This window comes from Vicugna pacos, chromosome 4 (assembly GCF_048564905.1).
Source record: "Vicugna pacos chromosome 4, VicPac4, whole genome shotgun sequence".
Lineage (NCBI taxonomy): Eukaryota > Metazoa > Chordata > Mammalia > Artiodactyla > Camelidae > Vicugna > Vicugna pacos.
In genome coordinates, this window is record NC_132990.1 from 3,650,258 (window position 1) to 3,673,648 (window position 23,391).

The 23,391-nt window shown below is 37.3% G+C and overlaps 1 protein-coding gene across 7 annotated transcripts in view; it reads left to right on the forward strand.

Annotated features, from left to right (window-relative positions):
- CDC14B (cell division cycle 14B) overlaps positions 1-23,391 on the forward strand; it is a 94,743-nt gene that overhangs the window by 11,695 nt on the left and 59,657 nt on the right. The gene's annotated exons all lie outside the window — the stretch shown is intronic.

A 23,391-nucleotide genomic window follows, 5' to 3' on the forward strand; every position in this document is an offset into this window, starting at 1 on the left:
CACCCCCGTGACAGGGTGGGTTCGTTAGGAAGAACCAACCAGAAGGTACTAAGCTGGATGCTTAAGATGCGAGCTTAATGAGGCCTTTGCGGGAATTGTTTAAGGAAACTAGGAAAAGATCAGTGTGCAATTAAGGACAGTTGGAAGTTCTTTGATTTTTAGGAGAGGCTTTATGCCTATCGCTGTAGCTTGGAGGTGTAACTAACGATTGTGTGATTAGCGTCTAGAAGAATTATGGCCGGAAGCGATCCTGACTTCAGTGAATGAGAAGTGACTGGAAGGAGCTGAGCCATTGCCAGCGTGTAATGCCAGGACCCATCTCCTTGGGCACTTTGCGGATTCTGCGCAAGTGTCACTTCCAGGAATTCCTCGTCCCCAGCTGTTTAGTTTGTGCGTACATGTGAAGTCAACCACCTTATGTCATTTATTTCTAATAAGGCCAGGTAGCCAGTGTGGGGTACTCTTGTGAATGGCTCAGGGTAAATAAATCTACTGATTTAATAGCTCAAGAGTTTATAATCCATGTATCATATGTGAGCACAAAGTGCTAACACAGACGCCAAGCTTACCGTATATGAGGTAAGTCAGTGCTGTTTTCCTACCTTTCTGGATGCTTTTCCCATATTATTAAAGCTTTCCATAGTCCCCTTTTCATTTTTCTTTGGAAACAATAATTCAGTCCCTTGTTCTTAGTGGAGGGGAAAAAAATAAGTCATACTGCTGATCTTCTAAGAAGTGGAATTTAACAGTGCAGAAGCTTTCGTATGGGATCAAGATTCAGTGCGAAAAGCCTTGACTTGGGAAACGTTACAGATAATTTTTCATCAGTTTCCTGAACATGAGGGGACAGCTTTTAGAACTTACTCAAAAAACTAGTGCCGGTGATCTTCCCCGTCCTTTAAGCCCTTTAACCCTATTCCGTGTCCTTGCGGTGCATTCCTGATTCTGGGTTCCTGGCTTCATCACTGGTCCATGCAAGCCCCTTTACTGGGTTTTCTGATTTTGAAATATGGCCCACTAAGCAACACTCAGCACTCTTTACCTTCAGGTGCTCGTTTTCCTTTTATGTTTTTTCTTTTACTTATTTTTTGAATAGATAATCTGCATACATGGTTCACAATTTAAAGATACAAAGAGTAAACAGCAGAGTCAGATTCCCACTTGCACATGTCACTTGGCAACCTATTTTTCCTCAGTTGACTCAGTTGACTCAGTTGACATAGCTAGCCACCTGTCTCACCAGAGATTTTCCATGTATTCACAAATATATGTATACATGGGTGTGCAGATGCATGTGTGTTTGTGTCCTCGCATGCAAATTACGGCCCACTATTCCCACTGATCTGTATCTTGCTTTTTTTCACTGCTCTTAGGTTGCTCAGAGAGCACAGAAATGTTGGAAAAAGGAGCTGGAGGATCCTAGCGGAGCATGCTTTGAAGCTGCTCTTGATTAAGGTGTGATACTGGCCTCTGGCTTAGTGTCTGCTCCGCGGTCCCCTGCTAAGACCTGTGTCTGTCCTCCGGCTCCAAATAAAATTCCTAAGATACAGGTGCTCATTGTTTTTTAAAAAGACAACACATAAAGAAAAAGATCAGTGATCCTACCCGTGAGAGTGTTTTCTGTATCCGTTAGTTTAGGTTTAGTTACACCGCAGTAACAGGCCCCCTCCCCATCTCAGCAGTTTAAAACAAAGATTTAATTCTTGTTTCTGTTTCACAGCCGCTGTGGGTTGGCCAGGGTTTCTGCTTATTGTAATTGTTCAGGGACCTAGGCAGATCAGCAGCAATGGTTTCTAATATTGCTAGTTCCTGTGCCAGAGGGGAAAAGAATGCTGCAAAGGGTCTTGAATTACATGCTCATTTCCCTCATAGCTCATTGGCCAGAATTAATCACGTGGTCCCACCACCCACAGAGCGGGGCAGGAACGTGTCTGTTTGGAGGGGAGCCAGAAATATTTGGTGAACAGCATTAATGACTACCGTAGTTAGCCTTTTAGATTGTTTGGTGTGTATTTGTAGAGAGATGTGTTTCTTCTGTATCAATAAGATAAACACTGAATATTATGATTGTTACTTTTCCCACTTCCTCTTTGATACAGTGGAATCTTTCATTGTTGTAAGTATGTGTCTAAATAAACTGTGTCTTAGTGAATGCATATTTTCCATTGTATGGGTGTAAAATAGTTATTTCCTTGTGGCTCCTCTACTGAGGAAAATGTACATTAATTCACTTGCATAAAATTGGTAGAGATTTTTAGGGGTTGTAGACCTTCCCCACCCAAGCCATAGATTCCTGGTATGTCTCTAGGTTGTAAATATAAGCTCTCTTTAGATTAACCCCTCTTCATTCCCTTCGTCCCCTTGTAAAGTACCTTTTTATAATTTTTTAAGCTTGATATTTTGCATAGGTAAATACAGTTGTCCCTCAGTATCCAGGGGGGATTGGATCCAGGAGCTCCTGTGTGTATCATTAGGAAAATGATTATATTGTGGTGTATGTTTGTCATGCAAAGTTTACAAGTGAACCTGCTAATCGTTTCTCTTATGGCTTCTGGATTTTAAGTCATAGTTGGACTCAACAAAGCTATAAAAGAATTCTCATGTGTTTTCTTTCATTTCTCCTGCCCTGGCATTTATGTTGTTCTGATACATTTCACGTATACATATATTATAAACCCCACAAGACACGGTTGTTACTTTTGTTAAAACAATTATCTTTTAAAGGGATTTAATGAGAAAAATATTATATATTTACCCATGTAGCTACCATTGCTAGAGCCCCTTATCCTTTTGTGTAGATCCAGAGTTCCAAAAGTTATGATTTCCCTTCTGCCTGAAGGATTTTTTTTTAAATAACATTTCTTATAGTGCAGATCTGGTGTGATGCACTTTTATCTTCTGAATATTTACAAATGCCTTCATTTTTGAAAGGTCTTTGCTTAGTATAGAGTTCAAGGATGGCAGTTTTTTCTTTCTGAACTTTTAAGGGGGGAGGTTAATTAGGTTTATTTATTTATTCTAACAGAGGTACTGGGGATTGAACCCAGGACCTCGTGCATGCTGAGTGGACACTGCTCTATACCCTCCCCTGTCTTCTTTCTGTACTTTTTAAGATGATGCTCTGTTGGCTTATCACCTGGCTTGGTTCCTACAAGAAATCAAGTGCTTATCTTTGTTTCTCTATATGTAATATGCACTTTTACCTCTGGCTGCTTTTAAGATTTTCTCTTTATCACTGGTTTTGAGAATTTGATTATGGTATATTTTCCTTCATGTGGTACTTCGGATTCCTTGAATTTCTTGGATCTGTGGATTTAAAGAGTTCATTGATTCAGGAAGTTTTCAGCCATTTATTTCTTTAGATACTTTTTTCCTGCCCAATCCTCTATCCTTAATATATAGTTACCCCTATATGAGGCCATTTTAAGCTACCTGACAGCTCAATGATGATCTTTTCAGTTCTTGGGTTTTTTTTTTTCTCTCACTCATTTCCATTTGGGTAAGTTTAGTGCTATGCCTTCAAATTAACTAATATTTTATTCTTCTATTTTCTTATCCCCTCATAATCCCATCCAATGTATTTTTCATCTCATAGATTGTAGTTTTCATATTTAGAAAAGCTCAATTTAGGTGCTTTTATTTTGGTTTTTTTTTTTTTACTCTTTTAAAAACAATAGCCCTATTGAGATAGAATTCAAATACCGTACAGTCCACTAACTTAAAATGTGTATTTCAGTGGTTTATTTTTTGTAACAGTACATTTTATAGTATTTAAATATTAAATATTTAAAAAATATTATTTTGGGGGCCATAAATAGTATATTTACAGAGTTGTGGAGCTATCATCATCATCTAATTTTAGGACATTTTCATTAGCCAAGAAAAAAAGCCTTGTACCTAATCGCAGTTACTCCCCATTCTCTTCCCCATCCCCTTCATCCCAGCCCTGGGCAACCACTAATCTACTTTCTGTCACTGTAGATTTCCTGTTTTGGACATTTCATATAATTATACTGTTAGTATTATACTGTTCATATCATTATACTGACATTTCATGTAAATACACTGGATTTTAAGTCATAGTGTTAGTGATACACACTGTTAGTGATATTTCATGACTAGTTACTTTCACTTAGCATAACCTTTGTGAGGCTCATCCATGTTGTAGCATGTATCAGTACTTCATTCTTTTTTATGGCTGAATAATACCCCACTGTATGACTAGATCACATTGTGTTTTATCTATTCATCAGTTGATGGATATTTGGGCTCTTTCCACTTTTAGGCTGTTATGAATAATGCTGCTATCTGAATATATATATGTATATACGGAAGTTTTTATCTGGACATATATTTTCATCCACTTCATAAATGCAGTTATGTTCACTTCTAATGTTCTTCTCTGCTAATTTTAACTTATGCATCCATTCTGGGTCTATTTTGATTGACTGATTAGGCTGTTGGTAATGGGTCATGCTTTTCTGTTTTCTTGTATGCCTGACAATCTTTGATTGGATGCTGAATTTTACCTTAGCGGATGTGGAATTTTTAAAAATTTTTTTATAAACCTTCTTAAGTTTTGTTCATGGAAGCAGTTAAGTTACTAGTTTCATACTTTGGGTTTTTGCTTTTATGACTTTTTAGGTGGGCCAGGCTAGATCCATGCTCAGCTGAGGGCTAATTATTCATCAGTGAGGCAGGACCTCCCTGAGTACATTTTCCCAGTGCCCTGTAACTTAGGAGTTGTCACACAATGGCCTGTGGAAACAAGAGCTCTCCCAGCCTGTGGGAGTGCCAGACACTGTTTGCTTGAATCCTTTCACATGGGCTCCGGTAGTTCTCTCACTTGGATGCGCTGTACTCTTAAATACTTGAGATTTTTTTATACACGTCTCTGGGATTCTCTCTCTCTGTAGCTTCCTTTTCTTTGGTACTCTGTATTAGGAACTCTTGCTGCCTTGGTTTCCCTGGACTGAGCTTCATCTCAGCTTGGAGCCTGCTGGGTTCTGCCTCAGTTTACCCACTCTGTGCAGTGGCCTTAAGCTGGGGTCATGGCTTAGCTCACCTTTTTGGTTTCCTGTGTCTTGGGGATCACTGTCCTACACTGCGTGATATCCAAAGTCTTGAAAACCATTACTTAATGTATTTTGTCTGTTTAAAAATTTTTTAAAAAAAATTTCTTCAAGAGGAATGGTACATCTGGTCCCTATTACTTTATCTTGGCTAGCAGTGGAAAGCCTGTGTTTTCTTTTATATTTTATGTTTTCTTTTTCTCATATTTAAATGTGTTCTTCATTTCAAATTTATTCTGCTGTAAGGTCACGGAGGCACTTTTATTTACATTTCAGATGGCTACCTAATACCATTTATTTACTCGACATCTGGTTTTATTTTTCGTCTTTCATGTGTTACATTCCTGTGTGTGTCTGCGTCTGTTTCAGAACTTCTGTTCTATTGTGTATATGTCTGTTAGGTGCCAGGAACACTCTGTATTACTGTTGGAGTAATAGCTGGTAGTCCCTTCTTAGAACTTGTTTTTTAAAAAAAACTTTTCCCCCTACAATTGCTGTTTGTTTATTCTTGCATATTTTTCCATATGAATTTTAGGATCAACTTGCCTATTCCATAAACACACAAAATACTGCTAGCTACTTACATGAATTAATTTGGAGAAAAATAACCTTTAGGATGATGGCCCTTCTGTCCACAGACATGGTGTATCTTTTTGTTTGCCAAGACTTCTTTTTGGTAGCTCATTAATGTGTTAAATTTTCACACCACGCAATGTCTTACACTTTGTAAATTTCTTCTTAGGTACTTGAATCTTTGTTGTCTCTATTATAAGTGGATTTTTTTTCTCTTTTATTTCACATATTAACAATTCTCTGAACAGTTAGCTGAACTCTTTATGGAAAACACTTCGATTTTATTTAACTTTGACTCCACAGTGCCTACGAAAAGGTTTGAAAAGTAGAAGTGGCTGTTCAATGTTTAGATATTAGAATAAAGACTGTGGAGTTACTGTAACTTCATTAATACTACATTTGCGATGTAAATGATTACCTCATGGCTTTGTTTTTAATTATTAAAATTCAGAGATTGATCATTTCTGATCTTGTTGGTATTTTATCATATTTAGCCCTTTTGAATAAGACTCTGTTAATATCCTTGTTTGGTTACCTGTTTTTAAAGTATGTAGAATAAGTATGGCTAATAGTGATTGCATTCAGTGAATAGATTTCTTTGTTTGATAAGTGAATAGAAATTTGCTTGAGAAGCAAAATAGCCTTTTAAAAACTTAGGGTTTTGCATTGCTGTAAGAAACTAAAGACACAAATAAATGGAAAGGCATTCCAAGTTTGTCGATTGGAAGATTTAATATTGTTAAAATTTCCATACTACTCAAAGTGATCTGCAGATTTAATATAGTCCCTATTCAAAATCCCAATATTTGTATTTGTAGAAATTGAAAAAAATCCTAAAATTCATATGGAATCTCAGAGGACCCCCAAAAGCCAAAGCAATCTTGAGAAAGAAAAAGAAAACTGAAGCCTCATACTTTGATTTCAGAACATATCACAAAGCTACCGTAATCAAAACAGTATGGTACTCACCCATAAAATAGGCAAAAATTTTTAAAACTCACCATCCCAAGTGTTGAGGAAGGTGTGAAGCACTTGGAACTCTCATGTCCTGCCATGGGGAATGTGAAATGATACAGCCACTGTGGAAACCAGTTTGTCAGTTGCTTAAAAAGCTAAGCACACATGTCTCAGTGATTCCACTCTTACATATTTACCAACGAGAAAAGATAACACATGTCCACACAAAGACTTGTACGTCAATACTCAAAGCAACTTTCTTTTACTAGGCAAACATTGGAAACCACGGAAATGTCCGTAACCAGGTGACTGGATTAACAGATTGTCCTATATCCAATAATGGAACAGTACTGTTCAGCAATATAAGGGAAAGAACTATTGATAAATGCAGCAAACTGTATGAACCTTGAAGTCATTAGTGGAGTGAAAGAACACTGGTAAAAAGAAGTACTTACCCTTTTTCTTTACGTTATGTTTAAAAATGTTTGCAGGGGCAGGTAATTAGGTTTATTTATATTTTCAGCGGAGGTACTGGGGATGGAATCCAGGACTTCATTTATGCGAAGCGTACAATCTAGCACTTGAGCTATATCCTCCCCTCAGAAGTACATACTCTTAAGAGTCCATTTATATAAAATCCTAAAAATTCTCAATTCCGAGGTGGCAGAATGGAAACAAATGGTTGCCTAATGTTGGAAATGGAGGGAGCGACGGATTACAAAGGAGCAAGAAGAAACTCTTGGTGGCGATGAAAATCTCTCCTGATTTATTGTGTATAACTATGTCTAAGTTGATTTTAAATATGTGCAGTTTATTGTATACAAGTTATACATCAAAAAAGCTATTTTAAAAACAACAGCAGCAAACCAGTATGATACTGGCATGAAGACAGACATAGACCAGTGGAACAGAATGGAGCCCGGAAAGAAGTTCCCTCATGTGTATGATGAAATGATCTTCAACAAAGGTGCCAAGGTTACGCAACAGGGAAGGACAGCCTCTTCAACAAACGGTGGCGGGAAAACTGGATATTCACATGCAAAAGAATGAAGTGGGACTCTTACCTGACATCATATGCAAAAATTAACTCAAAATGAGTTAAGGACCTAAAGGTAAGACCGAAAACGATGAAACTCCTGGAAGAAAACATAGGGGGAAAGCTTCATGACTTTGGACTTGGCAGTGATTTCTTGGATATGGGACCAAAGCACAGGCAACAAAAGCAAAAACTGACAAATGGGACCACATGAAACGTAAAAATTTCTGCACATCAAAAGACAGAATCAATAGACTGAAAGGCAACCTCTGGAATGGGGAGAATATATGCAAACCATTGCAAGCTAATAAACAAGTTAATATAAGGAATGAAATATCCAGAATATATAAAGAACTTTCACAATCCTACAACAGAAAGATAAACAATCCAGTCTTAAAAATGGGCAAAACTTGGATAGACATTTGTCCAAAGAAGATACACAAATGGCCAACAAACTACATTGGGAAAAGATTTCCCAGTCTTCCCTCCTGTGTTGTCTCCTTTACTTCTGACATTTCTGGTTTTCCCAACACCAAGTAATCTGTGACACGAGCTGGATGTCCTGAAATTTAACTCAATTCTGACTCAGTCCATCTGGAGATAGTATCAGTTCTCACAAGTTAAGTGCTCTGTCTTACAAGACTACCCCCGCCCACCCCTTTTCAGATGCCAATCAGAAATCCAAGTTGTCACCTGTGCTTGTGACCAGTCAGCTGTAAATCAGATGTTCCCACCATCCCTCCCCAGGTTTGATTAATTTGTTAGAGTGACTCACGGAAGTTAGGAAATCATTGTTTACTGGTTTATTATAAAAGGGTATGATATAGGTTATAGAGGAATATCCAGATGGAGGAGATGCAGAGGGCAGGGAATGTGGGAAGGGGCGCAGAGCTTTGCTGTCCTCTGTTGACCCCTCACTCTTCTCAGCACCTCTGTGTGTTCACCAACCTGGAAGCTCCCCAAACCCCAAGCTATGAGGATTTTTATGGAGGCTTCTTCACTTAGGCATGATCAGTTATCAGCTTCCTTTCCAGCCCCTCTCTCTTCGCTAGAGAATTTGGGGCAAGGCTGAAACTTCCAAGCTTCTAATATGGCTTGGTCTTTCTGTGTTGTTTTTTCTGGGGGGGAGGTGAAATTTGTTCTTTCAGGTGACCAGACCCTATCTGGAAGCCTGCCAGAGATGCCTCATGAGAACAAAAGACACTCCGATCACCCAGGAAATTCCAGGCTATTTAATAGCCTGTGTCAGGAACCAGGACCAAAGACCAAATATTAGAACAAAAGATACTCCTAGTGTTCCTATCACTTAGGAAACCGCAAGAGTTTTAGGAACTCTGCCACCGGGAGCAGAGACTAATATATAAATGTTTCTAAGGTCTCACACAAGCATATGAAAAAAATGCTCAGCATCTCTAATTATTGGGGAAATGCAAATCAAAACCACAGTAACATATCATCTCATATCTGTCAGGGTGGCCACTATGGGAAACTAACAAACAAAAAAAACACCACCCGCACACAAAGTAACAAGTGTTGGCAAGTATGTGGAAACGTCGGAGCCCTTGTGTCCTGTTGATGGGAATGGAAAATGGTGCAGCTGCTCTGGAAAAGGGTGTGGTGGTTCCTTAAAAAATTAAAAATAGAACTGCCCTATGATCCAGCAATCCCCTGTCTGGATATTTACTCAGAAGAATTGAAAACAGGATCTGGAAGAGATAGCTGCATATTCTTGTTCACTGCAGCATTTTTCACAAAACGGCCAAGAGGTGGAACATCCATTGACAGATGAATGGATGAAAAACATGTGGTGTATATGTACAGTGGAATATTATTTCGCCTTAAAAAAGAGAAGTCCTGCCATATGCTACAACGTGGATGAACCTTGAGGATGTTATACTAACTGAAATCAGCCAGTGAGAAAAAGACAAATACTGTATGATTCCAATCGTGAAGTATCTAAGGTAGCCAGTCTCCTGGAAATAGGAAATAAATGGTGGTTGCCATTGTTGGAGGGAGGAGGAAAAAGGGGGGGTTGCTGTTAAGTGGATAGAGTTTCAGTTTTTCAAGATGAGACATTCTAGAAATCTGTTGCACAACAGGGTATATATAGTTAACACTACTGTACACGAAAAAATTGTTAAGATGGTAAATTTTATGCTATTTTTGATCACAAAAAAACTTAATGGTCTTTTTAAAAAACTAAGTTTCCAATCGATTTCTATTTCATACTTAATATTGAGTTAAATAAAAATAAAATAAAAGCCTTTTTGGGGGGTAATTAGGTTGGTTTGTTTGTTTATAACAGAGGTACCGGGGATTGAACCCAGGACCTCGTGCATGCTAGGCACACGCTCTACCACTGAGCTATACCCTCCTCCCCCTAATATTGTTACAGGTATTTCTTTCTGGAATTTATTAGGCTCCTGGAAATCAACAATCCAATTTTCAGAGAATGTTTTACTTGCATCTTAAAAGCAAGTAAGTGCATCTGACAATCATAAGAGTTACTTTTAGGAATGGAACCAAGTATTTGAAATTAGAATTGCTTAGGAAAATTTAGGGTGTGTGATTAAGCATAAATAGAATGCTTGCACGTATCCGTTCAATTTAAACAAAAGAAATAAAATACACTTACCAGGTGTAAATTTTATCAGAAATTCTAGTCCTTTGTTTTTTCCAATGGGAAGATTTCATTCTTGCTTTCAGGTGGTATTTTTGAATTATAACTAAATAATACGGTAACATATAAAGCTGCTCCATCATTAGTTAAATATCACTCTGTTATAAAGTAGATAAATATAATTCAGCATGGACATTAAAATTCCTGAGTTTCTCATGACTTCTACAACTGCCCTTTTAAAAAAAAATTCAAATTTAAGAACATAGAGAAGTCTAACTCAAAATTATTACATAACTTAGCAAGAGCTTTTTCCTTCTCAAAATCAAAGTGTAAACAAATTTCTATTAAAATCCTTGGGCTTACTGCTTCATGGAGAGCTGCTGCAGAGAAGAGAGCTAATGTTACGGCTGGGAACATCTGTAATTAAAGGTGCTATTGCTCCTTGGCTGAATAACGCCGCGTGGCTGGGTTAACAGAGGGCTCTCAGTGAACATCCCACTTTCTTTCTTAGGTTTCCACACGGTTGTGCTGCTTCCAGATTGCCTTCTAGACCCCCAGCCCCACCCGGAGTGTTTGCTCAGTGGTGTCCTATCGCCCCAGGGAAGCAAGGCTTTGGATGGAACTGAGCTGGAAAAGTTCATCTTCTTTATATGATGCTTTTTTCAGTGTTTCCTTTTGAAAAAAAAAAAGAATTAAAACACTAAATCTTGAAAGGTATATCATAAAATAAGCAGTTTTAAGAAATCACTTACCTGAGCCACTTAATTATTTTCTGCAGGCTTGCTTGAAAGCCACACTGATAATATAACAAAAAATAGGAGCCTTTTTTTTTTTTTAATGCTGCAGGGTAAGTATGCTCCTACATATGAGATGCTTTGGGATACATGTATTGGAAGCTTTATTATACCCCATTGTCATAAGTGACCTTGTGTAAGTTACTTATTCCTTGGCACTGCCTCCCATCTGCAAAATCATCAGACACTGGTGAAAAATAAGTGAGATAATATGTGTTAAGTGCCTAGACTAGAATGTACTCAGTGAATGAGAATTTCCTTTTCTTCTAGCCTTGTCTGCCCTTCTTCTTTCATTAAATGTGTTTATTAAACAGTCATTTTCTGAGTGCCTGTCGTTTCCTCGGCACTGTGCAAGGTGGGGAGGGGGTGTGTTTCTGACCACAGGTGCTCTTTATACTTTTCAAGCAGCTGAGAAAATCAAGAGTTATGCTGTGACGCATGGTGTTAGGATCAGGACTCTTGGAACCAAAGGTCCTAACAGCAGAGGGACAGCCACAGCTCCCTTGCTTTTGTGTTGGTGACAGGGGAGCCTTTGTCTCTTAGTACCCACTGTCAGAAGGTATAGATTAGAAACTGATGGATTTACTTCTTCTAAGTGTGTGCTGTGTGCATCATCGTAACCGCTAACCACGTGTTAGCAGATAGTGAATGGTTCCATCACTGCAGAGCTTCCTTGGGCGGCAATGTTCTAGGTAGTGTGAGAGAGCTGGGTTATTAGGGTTTTAAGAAAAGAAGAGATGTAAGAGCTCCAGGTTATTCTATGTTTATTTTACTTGAAGCGAGCCATATGACATGATATTATTATCTGATCCACTCTTTTCTCCTTATTCCCAACCCAGAGTAGCTTTTTAAATAACGTGGTTGATAGAGCATAAGAAATGGCTAATAATCTTTCTATTAAAAGATAGGCCCTATTTCTGTGAATTTTCCTTCGTGAAGAATTTAGGAATAATTTTTAGACTTTTTTTTTTAATAGACTGAGGAAGGATAAAAATATTTAAGATTTCAAAAATCCTTAAAGGACTGTTTCTACTAGCAATACTATTTTTTTCTGGTAGTTTTTTTTTTTTAAATTGAACAACAGTCAGTTATAATGTGTCATCTTTTTAATTTAATTAATTCATTTTTTGATTGAAGCGTTTTTGGGTTTTTTTGAGTTGCAATGTAATTTACAATTCATGGCCTATATCATAAATTTAATTAGGCCACGATAATTCTTAATTATATTATGTACAAAATACTTTTAAAAAAATATGGGGGGGTTAGGTTTATTTATTAATTTATTTTTGATGGAGGTACTGGGGATTGAACCCAGGACCTCCTGCATGCTAAGCATGCGCTCTACCGCTGAGCTGTACCCTCCCCCCAAAATACTTTATTCTGTAGTCTTTTCATGGATTTGTACCAGTCAAGATTCTTCTTGGCTACCTCAGCCCCTGTCTCCCCTGCTTTTAAAAAGTAAAGTTTAATGTGTATGTAGTAACATGCACAGATTCATGCGTACAATCTGAATTTTTACAAGGGTGTACTCCTGTGAACCACTGTTCATTCAGGGCCCCTTTCCAGTCAGCTTCCTCTTACCACAAGCAAACACTGTTCTGATTTCTAGCAGTACAGATTACTTTTACCTGTTCTTGAATTTTATATATCTGGAATCACACAGCGTGAACTCTTGTGCCTCTCTTCTTCTGCTCAGAACAGTACTGTAGAGACGTATCCATTTTATTTTGTGGATTAACATTTCATTCTCTTCTTTTTGCTGCGTAGTGCTCCATCATATGAATATACCACAGTCTGCTTATCCATTCTCATGTTGATGGACATTTATATTCTTCCCAGCTTTCAGCTATTATAAAGCTGCTACAAATAGCCGATGTACAGGTCTTTTTGTAGGCACCTGTTTTACTTTCTCTTGGGTATGTACTTAAGAGTAGGATGACTGGGTCCTAGGGAAGTGTATGTAACTTTAAGAAACTCCTAAACTTTTCCAGTGTCTTAATAGCAATATTTAAGAGTTCTAATTGTTCTATATTTTCTCCAAAAATTGGTGTTGTCATTCTAATTTTAGCCATTCTGGTGGGTGTGATGTGGGTATTTCATTGTGATTTTAATTTGCATTTTCCTGATTTGAATGCCTTTTTTTATGAGCTTATAGGCTATTCCGATAACTTCTTTCAAAAGTGTCTTCAAATCTTTTACCTTGGTTCCTATTTTTAAAAATTTAATGTACACCTTTAATTCTCTCTATTCTACACCATTTTCTTAAAAGCCACAGTCAAAATGGCATTGTAAAAAAAAAAAAAATCCTTGAGTGGTTTTTTTTTTAGAGAAAAACATTACTTACTGATAAGACTAGTGGCCTAGAATTCTGATATATCCCAAATATTGTTAGGAGGGCCTCGAAATGGAGGTAAGGAATGAGTATTGTGATTAAAAATTTGTTTCTGATAAAGCAGTTATATATTAAAACTCTTCATTCAAGTCTTTTTTTTCGTTCATTGCCAAGAAGTTTCAAATGAGACATATCATTTAGTTATCCCTCCCTACCTTTAAAATGCTTTAAAGGTAAGTCAGTTGGAATTTATCTTATCAAACTTTTTAAATTAATTACCTTTTTATTGACGTATAGTCAGTTACAATATGTCAGTCTCTGTCCCAGTCATACATACACATACATATCTTCATTTTCATGAAAGGTTATTACAAGATACTGATTATAGTTCCCTCTGCTATACAGAAGGGATTTTTTAAAATCTATTTTTACATGTAATAGTTAATATTTGTAAATCATGACCTCCCACATTTATCCCTTCCCACCCCCTTTCCCCTGGTAACCATAACATTGTTTACTATCTTTGTGAGTCTGTTTCTGCTTTGTAGATGAGTTCATCAATGTCTTCTTTTTTCTTTTTTAGATTCCACATATGAGTGATATCATATGGTATTTTTCTTTCTCTTTCTGGCTTACTTCACTTAGAATGATGATCTCCGGGTCCATCATCCATGCTGCTGCAAGTGGCATTATTTTATTATTTTGATGGCTGAGTAGTATTCCATTGTATAAATATACCACAACTTCTTTATCCAGTCCTCTGTTGATGGACGTTTAGGTTGTTTCCATTATCAAACTTCTTGACTTGGGATCCTAGAAAAATATCTGCCTGCTGCTTTACTTCTATGTGACTTCTCTTTCTGGTTCAAGTGTCTGACTTCCATGACTATGATCCAGCTATTTTAGACTTGTTAGTGATGCCAGATCTCATTTCTTTGTATCATACTGCTGGAAACTGATCTGTTGCCAATTTAGTGATTCACAGCTCTTAGGACTTTTTGATAGATAACAGTAACTGCAGAAAAACTTGAAGTAGATGGAATTTTTGCTAAGCCTGTGCAGCCTTCCTACCAGGTTATAATGAAAGCTGATCTCAGATAAAAAATTCTTCCACACAACAAAGTCATTTATTAAATATTCTTATTTAGCAAGCAGGCATAAAACATGATGTACCTTGTTATAAGCTTATCAGCTCCTGCATTTTTTAGATATTCTGATCACTCCTTTTATGAAAGGTTCACTTGAAACAGACCTGACAATATTCTGGGTACAGGATTCTGTTAACTTTATAGTTGGCACCATTTAATCAGAAATCCTCACAACCCATAGCTAGACGGGCCTGTTTAGGCGTCTTAGACTTGAGACTCATACACTATCCCTAAGTAAGAGTCTCATTACAGTCTTACAATCTGTGCAATCTGTCTGTAAACTATTTTAGACAATCTACATATATGAACAGCCATTAATTTTACCAGTGAGACCCCATTTCTAGCAACCATTATTCTGATTAACAAGCTATTACTTCTACTAATAAAAAAACCCATTTTTGACACTCAGTATTTTCAGTCCTCCAGTTGTGGGTAACAGAAAAGCTGTATCACCTCTGGGATATGACTTTCCTGCTTTAATAATAGCTGTCCATCTATAGTTTCTATGAGTTTCTAATTAGAGCAACCACCCCAGATCAGCAGATCGGCCCCCACAGCGTAGCTTAAACCAAGTCATGTACATTTCAACCCTGTCCGTGTGATTTGAAAGTAAATTAACGTAACCCAGTCCCATTATGTAAAACAAGAAGAGAAGACTTCGTCTGGATAGTGCACTCTGCCTCCTGATCAATTTAGTTAGGAAGTACATTAAAATTAAAAGTCTGAGATAAGAGTAGTTAAAAGAGAAATACACAACATTCAGTGACAAAGGAAACGAGGGTCTGGAACTCCAATTTTGCTTTTTGTCGCACAGCCAGAGAGCATGTGACACAAAGGGCTTGGAGAGGTTTTCTTTCCAGTGATTTAAGGGGTCAGGGCCTCTTGTTTTACAAGGGACGGAACAAGGAGCTGATACAGCTCTCTGATCCATGCCACCCTCAGTTACTCCCCTTAAAATGCCCCGAGAGTCAGCCCACTGACTCTCCTGTCCCGGGATACGGGCTAGACAAAGATGAGGAAAGATGGAGAAGGGCAGCTGGCTGGGGTTATTAACTCATCCTTCCACTCGAGAGTGCTGGCTACCAGTGCTTTATTTCAGCTGCGTCTGCACTGGGGTGGTGGATTGTGGCCTGACCATACTCCCTACCAGAGAAGCAGGGTGCCCATCTTGCGGGGGAGATAGATGATCTTGAAAAATAAAAGATTTCCTCTCCCATCCCTCCCTTACTTCTCAGTGGAATATATTTTCAAATATAAATGAACACCAAGATGTTCTTAAAAACCCAAGTAAGTACCAGTAAAGTAAACATTTCCTTCTCCATCCTCCAGTCCCAGCTCCGTCTCTGTAAGCTGTTTGGCAGGAGTATTCTCTCAGTTTCCTTTCTGTTTATTTTCATACATATATATTTACCAGTGGCTTAGTTTTATCATTTTTACATATATCTGTTGTACAACTAGATTAAAAAAATGTGTTTGTATTACTGTGAAGATATTTCATATTGATCTACTGCATTAATTTTAAGTCATAGTATGACTGACATACTTTTCTGTAATTATGCCCCTGTGGGTAACAGTTGTTCGTTCCATTTAGTTTTACTGCAGACAGGGCTACGGTAAATATCCTTGCAGCCTCTTAGTATTATACTCTGTGCTAGTATTGCTCTGAGATAGATGTGACGAAGGGGGACTGGCTGGGTCCAGGGATAGGTGCAGACTGCCAGCTTGCTCTCTACAACACCTCTACCACCTTCTAGTCCCATCTTCCTTGTGTAAAAGTAGCAATTTCCCTACAGCCTTTCCCTAATTGATATCAGGATTTAAATTTTTTTTTTCCAATTTGATGGTGTGAAATAAAATTTCATTGGGTTTTTTTTTTTTTGGTGGGGGTAAGTAATTAGGTTTATTCATTTATTTTTAGAAGAGGTACTGGGGATTGAACCCAGGACCTCACACGTGCTAAGCGTGCACTCTGTCACTTGCCCTATATCCTCCCTCCAAAATTTCATTATTTTATAATGGTTTTTCTGATTACTCATTAGGTTAAACATCTCACACATTGTTTTTGTCATTTCTATTCTTCAGACTTGCCTTTTTTATACTTGACACAGTTTTCTATGGGACTGTTTGCAATTTTAAGATATTTTATAGGCATTTTTGAGATATATACACATATATATAATATTCTTTGTTATATAAGTTACAAATATTTTCTCCCATTCGGTCGGTTTTTTAAAAATACCTTTTAGATTTATAGAAACATTGCAGAGATAGTACAGAGTTCCTGTATACTCTTCACCCAATTTCAGTTTCCTTGAATGTTATTTGTATTCATTTGCTCAGGTTGCCATAATAAGGTAGACGTATTCACTGGCTTAAACAACAGAAATTTATTTTCTCACAATTCTAGAGGCAAGATTGACTGCAAGATTAATGTACCAACAGGACTGGTTTCTGGTGAGACAGCTGTCTCCCTGCTGTGACCTCACATGGCTTTTTCTCTGTGCATGTGCACTCCTGGTGTCTTTTCCTCTTTTTATAAGGACACCAATCCTATTGGGTTAGGGCCCCCCCCCCTTATGACCTCATTTAACCTTAATTACCTCTTTAAAGGCCCTGTCTCCAAACACAGGCACACTGGGGGCTGGGGCTTTAGTATGGATTTTGGAGGGGAGACACGATTCAGCCCATAACATTATCCTGCATGACCATGGGACATTAAGAAGCCAGCACTGGTACTCCAGACTTTATTCAGATTTCCTAGTTTTCCCATAAATACCCTTTTTCTATTCCAGGATTCAACCTAGGATACCACATTGCGTTTAGCTTTCATCTGCTTAGCCACCTAAGGTTTGTGACAACTTCTCAGTCCTGTCTTTCATGACATTGACATTTTGAGGAGTACTGGTCAGGCATTTTGTTCATGTCCCTCAAATTTTATTTGATATTTTCTAATGACTAGACTGCATTTTTGGAATAAGGCATCACAGAAGAGAAGTGCCCTTCTCATTGCTTCAGATCAGAGGGTAAGTGAAATCCACGTGACATGACTGGTGAATTACGATCACTTGGTTGAAGAAGTGTTGGCCAGGATTCTTCTCTGCAAAGTTACTGTTTTTCACTTTCCCTACTGTATTCTGTGCAAGCAAGTCACTAGGTCCAACCCATACCCAAAGATGGGGGGAGTCATCTCTAACTCTTAGAAGGAAGTATCTACATATGTTATTTGGAATTCTTCTGTAAGGAAGATTTGTCTCTTCATTTCTTTAGTCAATCGCTTTTTAATATCAGCATGGATTCATGCATATTTATTTTATTGTTTTGTTTTTTGGAGGGGTAATCAGATTTGTTTGTTTGTTTGTTTGTTTAGTTTAACAGAGGTACTGGGGATTGAACCCAGGACCTCGTGCATGCTAAGTGTGTGCTCTACCACTGAGCTATACCCTCCCCTCCTATTTTACTTTTTTTAAGCTTTGTTTTCGGTTAGTTTGCATGCTTACTCTTTAAACAGTTTTTTAAAATAGACTTTACTTTATTTTAGTTTTTGAAGGTGGGGGATGGTAATTAGATTTCTTTATTAACTTATTTTTTTAATGGAGGCACTGGGGATTGAACCTAGGACCTCGTGCATGCTAAGTATGTGCTCTACCACTGAGCTATACCCTCCCCACCTCATGCATATTTATTTTATACTTAGGGTTATAACCCAATGTTATGTACTTATTTCGTTGCTCAAATTGTTCCAACTTTGGCCTTGGGAGTTCTTTGGACTATATTCCACTCTCCTCCCACCCCTTTTCAAAAAATATTTTAATGGTGTCTTTGTAAATTTATCAAGTCCTTTCTCTTCATAACTTTTGCATTTTGTGTCTTCCTTTAAGACTTTTCTTAAACATCTAAAGATTTGTATCACTTGAGGTAGGCTAGGTTATATTATGATGACAACCTTAACATCTTTTTATATTATTTTTAATTTTTAACTGAAGTATAGTTGATTTACAATGTTGTGTTCGTTTCTAGTGTACACCATAGTGATTCAGTTATATATAAATATATATATACAAGATATTGAATGTAATTCCCTGTGCTATACAGTAGGACCTTGTTGTTTACCTATTTTATATATAGTAGTTTGTATCTGATAATCCCAAACTCCTAATTTATCCCTCCCCTGCCTTTTCCCCTTAGAAACCATAATTTTGTTTTCTATGTCTGAATCTTTCCCTGTGTTGTAAATAAGTTCATTTGTATCATTTTTTTAGATTCCACATGTAAGTAGTGTCATATGATATTTGTCTTTGTCTGACTTATTTTACGTAGTATGGTAATCTCTAGGTCCATCCATGTTGCTGCAGATGGCATTAGTTCCTTTTTTATGGTTGAGTAGTATTCCATTGTGTATTTTTACCACAACTTTTTAACCTAGTCATCTGCTAATGGACATTTAGTTTGCTTCCCTGTCTTGGGTTATTTTAAACAGCTGCTGCTGTGAACATTGGGGTGTGTGTATCTTTCAAATTGGAATTTTCTCTGGATATATGCCCAGGAAGTGGGATTGCTGGATTGTATGGTAAGTTACTTTTTTCTTTTTAAAGGAATTTCCATACTGTTTTCCGTAGTGGCTGCACCAAATTACATCCCACTAAAAGTGTAGGAGGGTTCCCTTTTCTCCACACCCTCTCCAGCATTTTTCTTTTGTGGATTTTTTTTAATGATGGCCATTCTGACTGGTGTGAGGTGATACCTCATTGTAATTTTGATTTGCATTTCCCTGATAATTAGCAATAATTGAGCATTTTTTCATGTGCCTGTTGACTACCTGTATGTCTTCACTGGACAAATGTCTGTTTAGGTCTTCTGCTCATTTTTTGATTGGGTTGCTGTGTTTTTTGGTTATGGAGTTGTATGGGCTGTTTGTATGCTTTGGATAATAGGCCCTTGTCAGTCCCATCATCTGCAGATATTTTTCTCCCATTCCATAGGATTTTGTTTTGCTTATGGTTTTCTTTGCTGTGCAAAAGCTTGTGAGTTTAATTAGGTCTCATTTGTTTATTTTTGCTTTTATTTCTATTGCCTTGGGAGACTGACCTAGAAAAATACTGCTGTGATTTATGTCAGAGAGTGTTTTGCCTGTGTTTTCTTCTAAGAGGTTTATAATGTCTTGTCTTTAAATGTTTAAATCTTTAAGCCATTTTGAGTTTATTTTTGTTTATGGTATGAGGGAGTGTTCTAACTTCACTGATTTACATGCAGCTGTCCAGTTTTCCCAACACCACTTGCTGAAGAGACTGTCTTTACTCCATTTGTATATTCTTACCTCCTTTGTTGAAGATTAATTGACTGTAGGTGTGTGGGTTTATTTCTGGGCTCTCTATTCTGTTCCATTGATCCATTTGTCCGTTTCTGTGCCAATGCCACACTGTTTTGATTAGTGTAGCTCTGTAGTATTGTCTGAAGTCCGGGAAGGTTATGCCTCCAGCTTTGTTTTTTTTCCTAAGTATTGCTTTGGCAATTTCGGGTCTTCTGTGATTTCGTATAAATTTTAGGATTATTTGTTCTAGTTCTGTGAAAATGTCATAGATAATTTGATAGGGATCGCATTAAATCTGTAGCTTGCTTTGACAGCCCCCAAATCTTAGTGGAATGTAACAAAGTAAAAGTGAATTTTTTGTTCATGTCCACCTCTGGTTAAGTAAGAGCTGTTATAAATCTTACTTTTGTGACCAAGGCTGGTGGAGCACACATACCACTTTTTATTGAATATAACAACCGAAGTCTAATTTATTTTATAATATACACATATCTATAATATGTGTACTGATAGTTCATACATGCACAGAAATGTGCACAAAGTGTACAGCTTGATAGACAGCTTTGTATTATCACTGGTAAGTAACTAGCACGTGGATTGAGAAACAAAATATCATCATACTCCAGAAACCACTCCCTTGTGCTCTGTATAGACTAGGCTCTACCCCTTTAAAGCATAAACTCCATTGTCATTCTTATTGCTGTAGATTTGTCTGGCTTTGAAATCTACATGAATGGAATCATACTATTTTTGTGCTCCTGTTTGGCGTCTTTCATTCAGTGTTGGTGAGAATCATCCATGATGTGCATGGCCACAGTTCATTCATTCATCCTTACCATTACACAATATTCCATTGTAAGAAAGTATCAGAGGGTTTCACCTCACTGTTTCCGGACATTTGGTTTGTTTTCAGTTTTTGGCTGTAACTAATAATGATTCTGTGAACCATTTTTTGAACCTTTTCCCGGTGAACGTGAACAAAAGCGCATTACTGTTGGATGTGTACCTAAAAGTGGAATTACTAAGTCAAAAGACGTGTGATGCTCGTTTTTATAAACACCGCCAGTTTTCTTAAATGGTTCTGTTTCAGCTATAATCTTGATTGCTGCTGGTCGTTAGGAAAGAGTTCTGGCTGAGTTCTCTCGCCTGGAAGTGATACATTTCGCCACTGCTCATTTATCCTCAAAAGAGTCAGGTTGCGCAATCCTACCATGGTGTGGAGTGTCGAGAACCAGAAAGAACTCTTACATTCAGCTTTAGTCCAGGTGGAGTTTATTATTTTTTTGTGAGCGTTGTGCCAAAGGGAACCTTTTTTAGGCAGATGTTTTTCTTCAGATTTTGTTCAACCATATTCCCTAGATTTGAACGTGAATTCTTCTTATTGAGATTAATTTTAATTTGTGTTGACTTGTCCTTTAATTTTTGTTGCAAGCTATTTAGAAATGGGTTTTAAACATTCGTAAGTTGATAGATTTTTGCGTGTGTTACCTTTTCATCAATAAATTTCAAATTTTATTGTTTTGTGGTAATTATATGATGTGTATGCTCTTTGTTGTCCTGAATTTGCTGATTTCCTTGTGACCTTATACATGATGATTTCAGTGAATATCCCATTTTTTGAAAAGTTTGTCCTCTCTGTTGAAAATGGTTCTCTATCTGTAATTTATTCAGGATGATGGATTTTTTTAACGTTGAGCCACGTGTAAGAATAACTTTCTTTTAATATGCTATTGGCTATTTGTATTTCTTTTCTGAATTGACTTGATAGAGTTTTATTTTTTATTGGTGGTTCTACTGTTTTGTAGGTACCTTTTTGTCTGTTGTGATGATTAACCCTTTGTTATATATTTTCCCCTAGGTTTCTTTTTTTTTTTCTTTTATGACTTGAGTTTTGCGTCATGCTTGAAAGTCCTGTTTAAATTATAAAATTATTTGCTATAATTTTTATAGTCAGTGGATAGCTTTTAAGAGCTTATTACATCTGGTGTTTATTTTATACATAGATTGGAACCTCCTTTTCTTTTCATACATATAGACACTTGTCCCTTAATGAATTAGGCCATCTTTGTGACTGGCTGAAAAACCAGTTTTTTTCTCATATACTAAGTTTTCATATATGCCTAGGTTCATATTTGTGTCTTGCTGTGCTAAAATCGTATTGTTTTAATTAACTTTTGCCTTATATTAAGGCACGTCTCTGAGGCAGGAATTTTAAAATCTCAGGCTTCAGCCAGACAGCCTGTGTTCAAATCCTCATTCTGCTACTTTTCCGACAAGCGTTGTCACTCTGCTCAGGTTGGTCACTTTGCCCCTTTAGTAGGTCTCCTTTCCTGGAAAATACTGAAAGTGGGAGTATTTGTCTCATGGGTGGTAATGAGCTTAGTAATGCAATACTTGGCACTAAACTATCAATAATTGTTAGCTGTCACTGCTTTAGGGAGCGATGCTTCTTTTTTTTTAAATCAGTACTTTTATGAACAGGGCGTTCACCAAGGGTACACGTCCCCATCCTGCAGGGAAGCCGTGCACTTACTTCTATAGTTGCTCTCCCAGGACTTGAAGTCAGTCTAGTTCACTTGTACTAAAAAGTGACGGTGTGTTCTCATTGCCACTTGACTTCTACCTGTATTTCTCAATTGGTTTAGAACATACCTCTCTGTTTCATGATTAATTATCCCCCAGATAGTTACAGCTGTTAGGCGGGACAATGTTCTTCATTTATTTAACAAATACTTATTAAAGGAAGAAGTAGCAAACTGGAGGCCCCAAGAGCCAAGTCAGAACCGTAGGCACAAGGGTAGATTTTTGAATGTTTTTATCAATATTTTAAAACCATGAGATTGCATTTCCTTCTACTGTCTTCTGTCGGTCAAAGAAGCAGGAGTGGTGACTTTATGTGATGGGGATATACAGGCAAGAAAGGTTTACCACTTCAATAATTCAGTTTTCTGTTTTTGACAACAAACACATTAAAGGGAGGACATATGGGTTTACAGGCGGGTAAGTTGAATCATGAACCTTTAAGCAAAATGTGATCGAGAAACCTGTTCTCTAGCTCTCGGTTTCTAATAAATAGCTCTCATCTCAGCACTTAAGACTCCGTAGTAGTTTATCAGTGTGACTCTAATAATAGAATTTTGAGAATATATTGTACAGAGATAAACTGGACATCAAAAATCACTGATTCCCCTCCACCCCATAAAACATAAAATTGTATTTCAGGTCTCGACTTGGAGGGAAAATTCCTCCCCATTTCCATCTCGCTCCTTCCAGTTTTACTTGCGTTTGTGAAAAGAAATTGGATTTCAAGAGATGGTAGCAAGAAGTTACTGTTGGTTAAATGTGTGCAAAGGACATTTTCCAGGTTGTCTTAATCCTGTGCTTTCTTGCATGCTTTATATCTTGATTAAGAGTCAGCTTTGGAAAAATATTGTTAGCCTGCAAGTTCACCTTTCAAAAAGCTTCATAAATTTGAGTAGGTACTATATGTTACAAAATTCAAAAGTTAAAAAGTTCTAGACACCCAGTTTCCCCCTAAAAAGGCATTCACC